Consider the following 15,570-nt stretch of genomic DNA (forward strand, 5'->3'; position numbering starts at 1 on the left):
GGAGTACGAGTAGGTAGCTGGGACTGTGATATATAATGCCAGATGAGGTCTCCTCACTTCTGATTCTAGCCAAGGTACCTCTTGGATTCTACACAAGCTTGCAGCTCACAGTGTGGTCCGTGGACCAGCAGCACTGGCAACTCCTGGAAGCTTGTGAAGAATATAGACTCACCGGCCCCGCCCTAGACCTGATACATCAGAATCCACGTTTGAACAAAGATCTCTAAGTGATTCACATTCATGTTAAAGTTCTGACAAGCACTAGTGTCCAACTTGGTCTGAAGCTCCTGTTGCTGGTGAAAATATTCCATTTCAGAGCCATCAACCACAGAATAAACAGAATGAGCATAAAAGTGCCTGCTAAAATATGCCTTGAGTAAAAACAGAATTTAATCAGTTATCTTGCCTATCAAATCATAAATGTGTTTCAGAGTTTTAATGACAATACTTTGTAGGCCAAACAGGCAACAGAATTGCACAACTAAGAAATATGCTTTCCTAAGACACAAGAAATAGAATTTATTACACCAGTAATAACAACAAAAGAGTTATAAACTCTGAGTGGTTTCATATTTGAAGGGCTCAAATATTTAACCATCGTAACCTATTGCTAAAACAATCAATTTAGGCCAGGATGTGTTATTTTGGTCAAGTTGAGTGTTTTAGTGGTTGTTAAAATAGTGAAATCAGTCCAAATTGTCAAACAAGTTATATGTGGTGCAGCTATAGATAACATGACTAGCCCTAAGCCTGGTACGCAGTAGGATTCAACATAAGACTATTTTTCTTCCAGTCTCTCTTTCAAGAGTATTCATATATGTATACCCATGCCATATAGGTATCTGGGCTGTCATTCCATTTTTAAATCACTAGTGATTACAGAATGGATACTAGACAAGCACCTACTTCATGCCAGATATTGAACTAGGCTCTTTTACATATGTTATCTCATAATTCTTCTCAGGCTGAGAAAATTACCTCTATTTTACAGATGAGGAAAATAAGTCTCAAAGAGATTGAGCGACTCGTCCAATGTCACATACAGGATGTGGTGGTATCTGGAATCAGGCATGGATTTGATCAACACCCTAAACAGTGCTCTTTCTATCAGGCAAAACTGCTCAAGAGCCAAGGACTGAAATGGGCTCATGGTTTGGTTGACAGTTTCTAAACTGAGCCTGAACTGGAAAAAAGACAGTGCCTGGTGGATATTTTCACAAACACTAGCTTTTTACAACAGGTGTATGGAAGCCACGTTGAAAATTGGATTTTTTAAAATACATTAAAATGTGTTACTTATTTTGTGAAATAATACCCTTCATGTCTTTTGTAAATATTTTAATATAATTTATTATAATCAGTAAAGTTTCAAAGGTTTTAAAGTCTCTATTCTCCATTTCATTATTTCTGCTCTCATCTTTATTCTTAGTTTTATTCTTAGTTTTCTCTTCTTTTTCAAGTGTCTTAAAGTGGAAGCTTACATTATTGACTTGAGATCTTCTTTCTTAATAGAGGCATTTAAGACATAGCTATAAATTTCCCTCGAAGCCATGCTTTAGCTGCAACCCATAACTTTTGACATGTTGTCTCTTCATTTTCATTTATCTCAAAGTATTTTCCAACTTCTCCTTTGGTTATTCAGGAGTGTGCTATTTACTTTCCAAATATATTTGAGTTTCTCATTTCTCTGTTATTGATTTCCAATTTCATTTTACTGTAGTCAGAGGAGATACTCTGCATTACTTCTATGCTTTTACATTTACTGATATTTGTTTTATGGCCTAGCATATGGTTTAGTCTGGAGAATGTTCCATGTGTTCTTCAGAAGAATTTGTGCTCTGCTGTTGTTAGATAGAGTGTTCTACAGATATCTGTTCGGTATAGTTGGTTTACAATGTTGTTCAAGTTTTCTATTTATTGGTTAATCTTCTGCTTAGCTTTCTACCCACTACTGAAAGTAGCGTATTGAAAGTTTCCATCTATTGCTGTTGATTTTTTTATTTCTCCCTTCATTTCTGTCCGTTTTTGCCTCACGTATTTTGGTGCTCTGATATGAGATGCATATTTGTTTATAACTGCTAAGTATTCCTGTGAAATGACCCTTTATCACTATAAAACATTTTGATAAACTTTATCAATAAAGTGAAGTAACCCAGTCAAAAAAGACCACATATTATATGATACCAGTTGTATAAAATGTCCAGAATAGGCAAATCTATAAAGACAGAAGTAGATTAGTTGCTTAGGACTGGAGGTGGAGTGGGGACATGGGGGGAGGCATTGATAGCTAATGGGTTCAGGGTTTCTTTTTCAAGTTATAAAAAGGTTCTAACATCGACTGTGATGATGGTTGCACATAGCTGTGAATACACCAAAAAACCACTGGACACTTTAAATGGATGAATGGTATGGCATGTGAATTATATCTTAATAAAGCTGTTAAAACAAGAAAATATGTCACTTAGTTTGTGAAAAGCAGATAATCTTGACTTATTGTCTTCCATAAATATTTTGACTTACAAGGTTAATTTAGAGAAAAGCATAACCACAGTGAGAAAAACACTGAGGAAACATTATATAGAAGTCACTCTTTGGACCATTCAGGGGAATCATCTCATCAGAGGGGACTTGGGCATGGGAATACCTGAGGATAAATCAAGGCACTAATTGGAAAAAAGGTACACTTATTTAAGTAGCAAAGTTGAAGAAATTAAGGCATTAATCACTGAAAGAGATTTCTGACAGAGAACAGTGGTAACAGAGAAAAACCCATGTAAATTCTAATATACCTGGAAGACACTTCATTCACAGCTAATCTGTGTGTCAAAGAAACAATTCAGTATGCTTTACATGCTATAAAAATGCAGGAATAAAATTACTTCTTCAGAATCAAAAGCAACATCTTCTAATACATACTTCCCAGTCTTTTAACCCTCTGACCTTTTATCCTAATGAGTTAGAATAATATTTATTGACCTAATTAGCCCAACTAATTTCTACCTCATTAACCATTTTAGCAAGCAGTTTTGAATTTGGCATTACAAAGAGTAAGAGCTTTAAAGATTCAAATATTCGCTGTGACTACAAATGCAGGAACATTTTTACTGACAATGGAAAAAACAGACACTATGACTGGTAATATCTACCCAACTCTCTGGCCTCTGAATAGAAATTGTTAATATCAGAGAACAATTTCTACCAAGGGACACACATTGTTAGGATAAAAAGAAAGTCATTCACATTTCTCTTTAGTGACCTTTTAGCATAATGGAACTGAGACTAGTATTTGAAATTTGCAAGGTCACTTTGCTAATAGTTTTATCAAAATGAGCTACATAATGAAATTTCACCCTTATAGAAAGCACAGTATGAATGGTCTATGTACTTTTGCTCTTCATTTCACCCACAGACAGCTTTATGTTTGTTATTACTTTTTATTGAGATATAATTTATATACCATAAAACTCATACTTTCGAAGTATACAATTCAGTGTTTTTTGGTGTATTTATAGAGTTGTGTAATCATTTCTATTATCTAATTTTAGGATATTTTTATTGCCCCCAAAAGAGATCCTGTACCCATCAGCCGTCACTCCCCATTCCCCCGTTACCCCCCATCTTTCAGTAGGTGAGTCTCTGGCAATCGCTAACCTATGTTTTATATCTATGGATTCTCATTTCATACAAATGGAGTCATACAATATGTTGCTTTTTGTGTGTGGCTTCTTTCACTTAGCATAATGTTTTCTAGGTCCATCCATGTTGTAGCATGTGTCAGGACTCTATTACTTTTTATTGCCATGTAATATTTTACTCTAGAAATATACCACATTTTGTTTATTCATTCATCAATTGGTGGACATTTGGGTTCAACAACTCAACTGAATAATGTTACTACAAACACGCATGTACAAGTTTTGGTGTGGCCATGTTTACATTGCTCTTAGGTATTGCTGGGTTGTATGGTAAGGCTATGTTTAACATTTTGAGCAACTGCCGGATTGCTTTCCATAGTGGCTGTACCATTTTCATGCCTCTTCTTGAAGTTCAAATACGACATTTAGAAAGGAAATCATTTTTTCATGGTTTTTCTTGAAGGATTCCTCAAAAATTAATCATGTTCACTAAACTAAATAGCTTATGAGCAACCTGGCCTAGTTCAAATCTTAACGTAGCGTGTTGAACCAAAGAAGATATAAGATGGTACATAAGCGTATGAAAATTTGCACCATGTCATATATCAAGAAAATACAGATAAAACAGCCATGATATACCAAAATCCAGAATGCTAACAACAACGAATGCTGATGAGGATTTGGAGCAAAAGGAACTCTCATTCATTGCTGGTGGGAATGCAAAACGGTACAAGTCACTTTGGAAGACAGTGGATGTTTCTTACAAAACTAAACATACTCTTAATATACGATCCAGCAATCGTGCTCCTTGGTATTCACCCAAAGGAGCTAAAAATTTATATGTACTCAAAAAACTGTACATGGGGTGTTTATGGCAGCTTTATTCATAATTGCTAAAACTTGGAAGCAACCAGTATGTCCTTCAGTAGGTGAGTGGGTAAATAAACTGTGGCATATCCGGACAGTGGAATATTATTCAGCGCTAAAAAGAAATGAGCTATTAAGCCATGAAAAGACTTGGAGGAATCTTAAATGCATATTACTAAATGAAAGAAGTCGATCTGAAAAGGCTACCTACTGTGTGATTCCAATTATATGACATTCTGGAAAAGGCAAAACTATGGAGAGAGGAAAAGATCAGTGGTTGCCAGGGGTTGGGGCAACAGAGCAATGTATAGGTAGAGCACTCAGAGGATTTTTAGGGCAGTGAAAATACTGTGTGTGATAGCATAATGATGGATACTTGTCATTATGTATGCGTCCCTATCCACAGAATGTACAACACCTACAGGGAACTGTAATGTAAACTATGGACTCTAAGCGATAGAGATGCAGCAATGTAGGCTCCTCATCTGTAATAAATGTATCCCTTGATGAGGCATGTTGATGGTGGGGAGGCTCTACATGTGCAGGGGCAGGGATATGTGGGAAATCTCTGTACCTTCCTCTCAATTTTTCTATGAATGTTAATACTGCTCTAAAAAAACCCAGGCAATTAAAAAAAGTAGCATGTGATATCTCCAAGAATCAAATGCACATTTGTATTCAGAGAAAAGTAAAGTATTTTGCCATTGGAACCCTCACATGTGCATGTAAACAAATTTCGGCACGTTAAAAAGCTCTAACTTGCAGTTGTGTGCTTTCTAACGCCAAGTCAAAGGCACTATAGTTATAATGCTTTATTCCAAGAACACGACTTAATGTTGACTTTTACAATTGTTTCGGCCTTGAGAACTACGAAGGGGAATGGTGATGCTTACACTACTACTAACAGCCACTGTTCTAAGAGCTTGTGCTCTGAAGAAAGCAAGCTTCAAGGTCTATTTGACCTTGGGCAAATAACTGACTTTTTCTCACCCTCATTTCTTCCACTTATAAAGCTGAGTAAGAACAGTACCTCTTCCAAGGAGTTGTTTTGAGAAACAACTAGAGATCATGCATATAAAGTATGCAGCACACAGGAAGCAACCAATAAAATTTTTTTTTCTATTTTTTACCAGTTATAAAGTCATGTAGTGAGTTAGAACTAAAAGGAACCATTTAAGGGAGAGAGACTATTCTTCTGAAAAACAATTTTCTGGCTTAAAATCATTTTAAAGACAAGCTGTTTTACACCCTTAAATGACTTTTTTACTTCTATTAGTAAATGGCCAATTACTTCTCTTGGCCTCAGTTTCCGGACCTCTTAAATGGGTATATAAATAGGTGTTTCCACCTTAAGCCTATTTTGAGAATTAAATAAGAAAGTGTGTAGAAAATTCCTTGTAAATTATAAACTGAATTTTAAAATATTATTTTTTGCACCTATTTTGTGCAAGGCACTTGGCTAAGTTGAAATAAACAACAGCAACAACAAAACAGAAGCAAAACTTGGGGCCGATCTTTAAAAAGAAAGTATCATGAAAATTTAAGATGGTATCAATATTAAAACACCTGAAAGCTAAAAACTTAAACAACATTTGCTTATTTACCGATAAGAATGTTTTAAATGAGCTTCATTTCACATTACCATACAACAAAATGCATACGACATTACTAAATAACTGGAATTATTTTAGAAAATAACATCCGGGCCTGGTTATTCTGCAGTTACTCATTGAGCGTTTCCTACCCACTGGGGTTGAGCTAAGGAGATCCTCATGTTAACTTTAACAGTTGGGAAGTTAATTATTGCTCTCTATGTTTATAAGGTTTATCAAAATTTAACTGAATTTTCCTTAAGGCACTGAGCCACCTTGTGACCTCATGGTCTAAGTGGGCAGGGGAACCACAGCACAGGACCAAAGGGCAGACTGGCGAGCAAGGATTTTAGCAAGTCCCCTTTCTGCTCCTCCAGGACTTGACAGCCAGAAGGAAGTGGACAGGGAGTTGGTAGTGGTTTCACACTTGGATTCTGGAGCCAGACCAGCCCTGGTTCACGTTCCTGCCCTAGCGCTGCTGTAGCTGCCCTTTCTTGGGCAATCTCCTATCTTAAAGGCTCAGTTTTCTCATCTGTAAAATGAGGATACTAACAGCACATACTTTAAAGGGTAACTGTGAGGGTTAAAAGAGATAACACGTAAAATGCCCGTGGCACAGAGCACGGTGCACAGGAAAGATCCATTAAATATTTAATGCGATAAGGATTTTTAGTTGTTATTGCTTTACCAGTAGTATGCAAAACAGCCCCTCCTTATGAATTAGAATGTTGACGTCAGGGTTTCTCAAACAAAACCGTTCTATTTTTGAAAGAATCTTCTAAAGAAAAGGAGAGAGGGAGGGGAGGAAGGAAGGAAAGTCATAAAGACCAGCCCCTGTTCCCTCGGAACTTCCAATCTAGGTTAAGAGGCACATGCAGACTGACGTGGGAAGACCTAGTCAGAGATGTAATTAGATGGAAAGAAATGCCACAAATCCTTCTGCTTTTCAACTGGCTCCAAAGGCCAATAACATACAGGAAACAAAACATGGAAGCTGATGGCAGCTCCTGGCCCTCTGTTCTAGTCCCATCTAAGATCTGCCCTCAGAGAGTTACTCAATGAAGCCTTCAAACGGGGACCCCCATGGGATGAGAATCACAGTCTACTGGGATCAGAGGAAGATGGGTAAACAAGCACAATACGGGGGTGGGTGGGAAGAGATAAAACATAAAAATGAAAATAGCCATAAAACCAATGAATGTTCTAGTAAAGAACAATGTGTTTCCAGAAACCGGGTGGGGAAGGAACTAAGGGAAGGAATTCTTCTGTGTATATAAAGGTCTAAAGCATATGAATGAAAATCACCAAGGTTTAATTTTTTTTAGGGGTCCTCCATTTGACAGTCTGTAAAACAACAGTGAATCCCTAGATACTCAGGAGAGTCACGTCCCCAAACCCATTTCTCTGGACAAACTGTTAGCTTTTGGGGGGGAGGGGGAAGTGGCATGCCCAGCATCTAACAGTGCTCCACGGACAACACTGTTGGGACATGGGTGCAAAGGGCAGTGGCGGGAGAGATCTCCTTTTTGGCTGGGCAGGACCTTTATAGACAGTGTTTCCCCAGGAGTGGTTTACAGAACGTTTGTCCCAGAAGATATTTCCAAAAACAAATCAAGTGGGTTTGCAAAATGCTTTACACAGCATTCACATCTGGGACTTTCTGCACACACATTAGCATTTTAAGAGCTCTGAGAAGTCTTGCAGGAAAGAAACCAGTCTACATTTTGTTCATCCATGGAATTGGGAAACTTATGGGATCTTGGCCAATTTATGAGGGGATTGAAAAGTCCCTGGAAATAGAACAAGATGAAGAGGACTGTGTTGATGGGTTTTCTTTTCAGGGACAGAAGGAGATGCCACTGGGAGAAAACAATTGAGAAGCTTCTTGTAGTTCAAGGGGCTGTGATGGGTGACAGGTGGCGGGCAGTGGGAGGCATGTTTGAGGGTCATCACACCACCTTCCAAGGGGTGCGTGCCTCCAGCTACCTGCAGAGGTAAATTTGCTGACTCAGGTGTGCAAGCTGGGACACTTGCCCCAAAGGCCCTGCCGCACGCTCCCTGATTCAACATCCTGCAGCTCCTTCAACTGCGTGCGGTAACTGCTGTGACGATGTGACGATGATACTGTTACGATAACACTGGCTAACGTTTGTTTTACGCTTTCCTCTGTGCCAGGCACTCTTCGAAGAACTTTACATGGATTAACCTGATTATTCTTCACAGGGACTATTAGAATAATAGACAGGGACTATTATCTCCATTTCATAAATGAGGAAACTGAGGCACCCTTGAAATAACTTGAGAAATTAATTATTTAAAGCACATCTATTTGAAACAGTATAAAATGCTGAACATACCTGGGCCTGTATTTTACTGAGAAATTGTTTGGTTTTGCTATTAATAGCCTGCAAAATACCCCTCAGGAGATGTTGGTTTTCACTCATTCCATCTCTTCGCAGTAAGGGGAGATGGGCTCCTTCTGCCCAGCGGGATCCCAGCTGCCCACAATCACCCTGCACTGTCTGCAGCCTGCTTCTGATGGCTGATTCCCAGGCCCCTTTGTGACGTGGCTTGGGATCTTCCAGACCAGCACTCTCTGGGAGGAATAGCATGTGAGCCCCACATGGAAGAAAGAATTTCTAGTAGCCAAATTTTAAAAAGTCAAAAGAAACAGATGAAACTAATTTTAAGGATCTACTCTATTTACCCTAATACATGCAAAATATTATCCGTTCAACATGCAGCGCCAGCCCCATTTCTAGGGCTCAGGAGCCACATGGGGCTCCTGGCTGTGGTACAGGGTGGGGCATTCAGGAGGCAGTATGATGTGCTGATCAGAGTTTCAGAGTCAGGGAGATCTGTGTTCAAATCCCAGCATCTGTGCATTCAATCTGTGGGACCTAGGCCAGGTCACTGAAGCCCTCTGTGCCTCAGTTTCCTCATCTGTGAAATGGAGATAATAATGGTTCTTCCTTAACAGGGTGGTGGGAAGGGCTAAGTGACTTAATACACGGAAAGTGCTGAACTAGGGCCTGGTGCAGAGTAAGCGCTCTAGGGGTATTGGCTGTGGCAAATCATTACTAAAGATGAACAGCCTTTTTATGCTGGAATCAAGGGGCTCCGGCTATCTGCCATTTCACTGCAGCTCTTGGGTGGCCCTGGGATGCCTGTGGCGGGTTTAGGTATCACTCCCGTATCAGAGATTAAAGAGCACTTGGGCTGGAGCCCTTTGAAAAGGCTTCTAACCAATTCTTAGGGAGTATATCTCCCACATTCCTTTGATACACAAGTCTCCCAGTTTACAGGCAACTGAGGACGAGTTTACACACCAGGCCTGCAGTAGAAACCCTTCTTCATCCTGATGTCCCTGTTCTGGCCACCATGATCGTGAGTGGTTGCAGGGACACACTGTACTCTGACCACAGGCTGAACTCACCAGGGACCCTCCCAACCACAGGCCAACATCTTGCAGCACCCTGGCTCAGCTCAGATATTTAGCTGCTATACATTCAGCTCTTGCTCTGACAACTTACTCCCTTAAGCGAATTAAAAGCCTAATATCTTTCTCTAAAGTCTTGATATAACTTCTTAACTAGTTTATAACGTCTCACTAGTTTATTCTCAACTATCCTTATACTTAAAATAAACCCAGTAGCACTCCCAAAACCTCATCTGAATTGCCCTTTTAAACATACCCCTTCCAGGCACCATCCATGGACAGCTTTTCTTTGACTTACAGCCTGGAAAGAACACAGGACCGGGAACGAAGAGGTCTGTGTTCACGGCTCACTTTTCCATTCGTTTTAGCTCCAAGATTACAAATTCCTTCAGAATTCTGACCCTCGATCCTCTTATCCACAGAGGCAGGGACTAGAAGTTCTCTAAAGTTCCTTCCAGTATTGAAAAATGATGAGTTCTTATATTTTACGAGTGAAAAATGCCAAAAAATGAAGTCCTACGATTCAAAAATGGCAAAACCCAACAGTCTCCTCTCTTGGCCACTTAGAGAGGGTATCAAAGAAATAACCAAACGGTACGCAGGGTGGGCAGGTAGAAGGAGACAGAATAACTGCAATGGAGAAAGACCAACAGAAAAGAAGTGAGGTATGGCTGATGTTAAAAAATATCAAGGAAGGTTTCCTATATGTGTCTCCAGTACTCATTGCAGTGTTTATTTTGGACCTGCTAAAATAGGTAATAGTTTCTGAAAACTATTTCTATACCCTAATTTGACTTGTTACAGTGGAATAGCATCAAATGTGAGGATTAGGAAAATAGGCTTAAAAGGAAAAAAAGTGACATATAACCAAAGTTACCTTTGGAAAACCATTATACTGCCCACAAAACACAGCATAAGAACACTGGGGAATAATAGAGTCATGTCTCCCATTCCTATTCCCCCAAGAATGTGGTCCATCCAGGGCTGGGTCTTGCACTACTAACTTCGTTGTGTGTCTCTGTCTCACTGTCCTTTGGTTTTCTCTCCTGTGTGCATACATGTGCAATAGGACATAGCTGCATTCTTAGGAACTGACGGCTTTCTTTGTAACTATTCTCATTCATAAGCCAAGAGGAACCCGTTCCTATCATTAACTACACAGGCTTGAAATTGAAAGTTGTGTTTCCAGATATCAACCAGAAATAAAAACAACACTATCCCTTTCAGTTGGCACAGACAATGGCTTTGAATAACCAGACCTAAGTAAGTCTTTCCTAGTCCCTTTCTCTGTACCTGTGTCTTGGACAAACACTAAACTTCACTCTCTACTATGCTTTCCTGCAGTGTCATCCAGCATGAAATCCACCAGACATGAAATGTTTGCAATAAAAAAAAGAAACCATGTATGAAATAAGTGTCTGCAAGTGAAGAGAATGAAAAGACAAGCCGCAGTCTGGGAGAAAGTGTTTGCAAACTACATGTTTGATAAAGGGCTTATATCAGAATACAGTATAAAGTGCTCTCAAACTTCAATAATACGAAAACAAACATTCCAATTTTTTAAAAAATGGAACAGATTTGAACAGACACTTCACCAAAGAAAATACACGGACGGCAAATAAGCACATCATTAGTCATTAGGGAAACATAAATTAAAACTGCTACGAGATACCACTACGCATCTATTAGAATGGCTAAAATAACAAAATAAAACCAAACGAACAAAATATTGGCAATAACAAGGGCTGGCAAAGATGCAGTAGACCTTTTATACCCTGCTGCTGGGACTACAAAATGGTACGGTCACTTTGAAAAGGAGACAGGCAGTTTCTTATAAAGTTAAACATAGCCCAGATATCTCACTTCTAGGTATTTACCCAACTGAAAACGTATGTTCACCCCAAAATCTGCATGCAAATGTTTACAGTGGTTTTATTTATAATTGCCAAAACTTTATCCCTCGACTGGGTAAACAAATTGTGGTCTACACATACAATGGAACACTATTCAGCAATAAAAAGGGATGAATTACTGATACAAGCAACAGTGTGGATGAACCTCAAATGCACCATGCTTAATGATTCTATTTGTATGACATTCTGGAGAAAGCCAAACTACAGAGACAGAAAATGGGGGCTGCCGCAAAGCACAGCAGGAATGCAGGAATCATTCTCTATCTTGACTGTGATAATCGCTACCTGACTGTATGCCAAAACTTGCAGAATTATACACGAGAAAAGATGACTGTTTCTGCATGTAAATTACACCTTAATAGAAAAAAATGGAAGAAAATACTAGAAAATATCAATGGAAAATAAAAAGATTTGTAAAATATTAAAATAAAATCTTAGCAGAAAAATTCTGAGGTCCAGCACATGAACGTGAACTTTTCCCACACACTACAGGCTAAGTGCATTCTCAACACGCCACTCTAATTCCAATGTCACGTGAGAGATGAGGAATCAATAAAAAATGAACATTAGCCCCTTGTTTAATCTTACTCCCTCTCAGAGTCCACCACCCACATGAATACACCACCATATCTTGCATTTCCTCCTGCTCCTTTTTTGTGATATGCGGAACACTTCGTACTTATTAGTGAGCTGCAGTTGTACGGAATGTCCATGCAGAAGTCTGGGCCAGACACGAGCAGACTTTGGTTACCCGTAAATAGCTACAATAATGATCCTATAATGATCTGATTATCACAAAGAACCTAACTTTGGCAGATGCAAAATTAAAAATGTAAACCTCCAATTACATCTCAATAAAACTGAAAGAAACAAAAAATTTAAACCTCAATTATATGAGTAAATAGCACTTTATTAAATGAATGGGTTTAGATGAAGAGAATGCTCCTATGAAGAGAACTGAGAGATTCTCCAATGTCTTACTTCAAAAACCTGCTCAGGTGAAGGTCTGAAAGCCCTCAGATTAACTCCAAGTACCTCCTGCCACTGGCAGCCTGTATGTCTGATGGCAGCCCTCTGTCCTAGCTAGCCTTCTGCCATTTCTTACATCCCTTCCTTAGAGGACATGCATCTGTTTCAGGAGATTACTGGGAAGATGAACAAACTAGCAAGTATCTGTCTGACCCTTTTCCTTGGGGCAGTGAATGGGTTTTTGAAGCAAGGAAAAGAAACCACCCAGATTTGATGACAGGTGACAGGGAAAGCCCGATTTGGGATCAAGGTGAAGCAGGCCACCCTCGGGCTATCTTTGGATCCAGAATCTTATCAAAAGGCTCGTGGGAGGGGACAGGAAAGCACATCATACATCATGCAGATTAATTTCACATCCAAACCTAACTTGACGTTTTACATTCCCAACTGCAAACTGGCTCTTCTGGGCTTCAAAACACAGGTGAGTGAAATTCTTGAATGGTAGCTAAGGTAGGCTCAGTGAATATTGTAAAACTGAGGATCTTTCTACTGGTAGCTTTGAAGAAAAAAAAAAGAAGGCTATCAAGGTACTCCAGACAAAGAGTCAAAAACCAACCTAACACACCGCCTTTTGTGCTCAAGGAAATTACTCTGATAAGTGGCTCATTCCTGGTGGCTTTGTTCTTGCTATGTGCTCTGGGTTTGGGGGCTGACCCTGCTCTTCCAAACTCGTGCAAATGCACCCTGACCTTATGATAAAGATGAATCAAGGAGTAAAAGAAATGGAAAGGATAAAAAGGGCCATAGGGAGCATAAGTAAAAGTAGACCGAAAATAGTGATTTTCACAACAACAGCAATGACAACAGAGTGACAAGTTCCTTAAGAGACCTAACAATCAATTGCAACTGGTGTGGACCTTGTTTAGATCATCATCTAAACAAATGGACTGTAAAAAGGCATTTGGGGGCAATCAGGAAAATTTTAACATAGATACTGTTTAGGTGATATGGAGTAAATCACTGTTGATTCTGCTCACCCTGCCAAATACTATTACAGTTATGTGAGAAAACATCCTCATTTTTCAGAGGTGCATATTGGAGTATTTAGAAAATGTCATGATACCTGTGTTTACTTTAAAATACTCCAACAAAAAGGAAAAATAAGACGCAAATGTGGAAAAAAAATCTTTGTCATCATTAAATGTAGATGGTGCATGCTGGTGGTTCATTTTACTGCTGCCTCTACTTTTGTGTGTTTGAAGATGTTTGTAATAAAATGCTTCTTAAAAAAAGTGATGAAAAATTTTAAAAAATTAGATGAGGGGCTTCCCTGGTGGCGCAGTGGTTCAGAGTCCGCCTGCCGATGCAGGGGACACGGGTTCGTGCCCCGGTCCGGGAAGATCCCACATGCCGCGGAGCGGCTGGGCCCGTGAGCCATGGCCGCTGAGCCTGTGCGTCCGGAGCCTGTGCTCCGCAACGGGAGAGGCCACAACAGTGAGAGGCCCCGTACCGCAAAAAAAAAAAAAAAAAGAGAAAAGAAAAGAAAAAAAAAAATTAGATGAGCACAGTTCCTGTATTAGAAGTTTCTTTTTTACTCTCCTTTGCCAATTTTTTTGGAGTGTTGCACTATTAATACGAATGTTAAAACAAAAGCAATTATTTTAATATAAATGCCACAAGAAAGATAAAGGTGAAGAAATAAGCTCAAAAATTCAGTTATTTAAAACAGTGCTTTTCTAGAAATTTACAGAGGATTTTAGAGGTCACTGTTTTTATTGACTATTAGACATAAAGTCCATCGAAAAATATAAAAAAGGGAAAAAACGTATAAAGATGGATGAGGAACAGAAAGAGGTAAATGAAAAGAAATTAAGCCAAAACAATAACCCCCAAATGGCAGAATCTATCTTTAAAGAGTCCACTCGGTCCTGGGTTTGAGGGCCAGCTGTTTCCCTTACACACTGTGGGCAAGTTCATTCACATTGCTGAGTTTAGTTTGCTCATCTGGAAAGTGGGAATAACTGCCACGTCTTCCTCCCCGGAATATGCTCCAGGAGTAAATGGAAAAACTCATAGTGTGCTTTCACACTGACCAGCACATGGTTCCTTCAGTGTGGCCTGTTCTTAGGCTACAAAGTTGAGGGGAAGGATCTGAGGAGAGAAAATGGCTGTGGGAAAATGGCAGCACGCTGGTCTCTCACACAAATCACTAATTAACCCACAACTACCAGACCTGCTTACGTCCAGGCAGGACTACGAGGGCAGCCAAAGCTTCTGTCACTGCCTGGAACCTTCAAGCTGTCCCAGAATTGTTTACTTGAAGCCCCCCCTCAGAGGTCTGCTCCTTACCTCCGTCTCTCACTCCATTTGGGCCCAACTTTCAGGGCAGCTAATCTAATCAGCTAATCTATGCTAAATTATTAATGGGATCCAAGAGGTTAATGTGTAACGAGTACACACTCCAATGGAGGCAAGCTGGAGACACAGGCCTCCGTGAGTCATCAGAGCCTTGGTGGGAACTCAGTGCAGCAGGCAACCCTCCGCATATCAAATCAAATTCTACGAAGGCATTTTAAAAATTATTAAAAAAATAATTCAGATAAAAATGCAATCGGGCTTCCCTGGTGGCGCAGTGGTTGAGAGTCCGCCTGCCGATGCAGGGGACACGGGTTTGTGCCCTGGTCCGGGAAGCTCCCACATGCCGCGGAGCGGCTGCGCCGGTGAGCCATGGCCACTGAGCCTGCGCGTCCGGAGCCTGTGCTCTGCAACGGGAGAGGCCACAACAGTGAGAGGCCCGTGTACCACACACACACACACACAAAAACCTTTTAAAAATGCAATCGAATCAACAAAGGGACAGGCCAAAAAATCCTTTAACTAGACCAGGATAAAAAGGTTATGGAAAATGGTATGTTTAGGAGCTCTATAACCCTTATGGACCTTTCTATACCTCTGTTTTCTTATCTGCCAAAATGAAGGTTGAGGTAAGGATTAAGTATAATCCATGTAAAGCACTTGCAACAGTGCCTGCCATGCAACAGGCACTCAACAAACATTAGCCACTGTTAGTATTGGTTAACGATGAGATTACATAGAAGTCAAAAGGGATACTCTGGGGGCTTCCCTGGTGGCACAGTGGTTGAGAATCCGCCTGC

The 15,570-nt window shown here is 39.9% G+C and overlaps 1 protein-coding gene across 1 annotated transcript in view; it reads right to left on the reverse strand.

The window, feature by feature from the left end:
* The window catches only part of ADAMTS9 (ADAM metallopeptidase with thrombospondin type 1 motif 9), a gene marked incomplete at its 5' end in the record, with an annotated part of 174,170 nt that overhangs the window by 143,445 nt on the left and 15,155 nt on the right, over positions 1–15,570 (reverse strand). The gene's annotated exons all lie outside the window — the stretch shown is intronic.

The sequence above is a fragment of the Grampus griseus genome, assembly GCF_964374135.1.
Source record: "Grampus griseus genome assembly, chromosome: 10".
Taxonomy (NCBI): domain Eukaryota; kingdom Metazoa; phylum Chordata; class Mammalia; order Artiodactyla; family Delphinidae; genus Grampus; species Grampus griseus.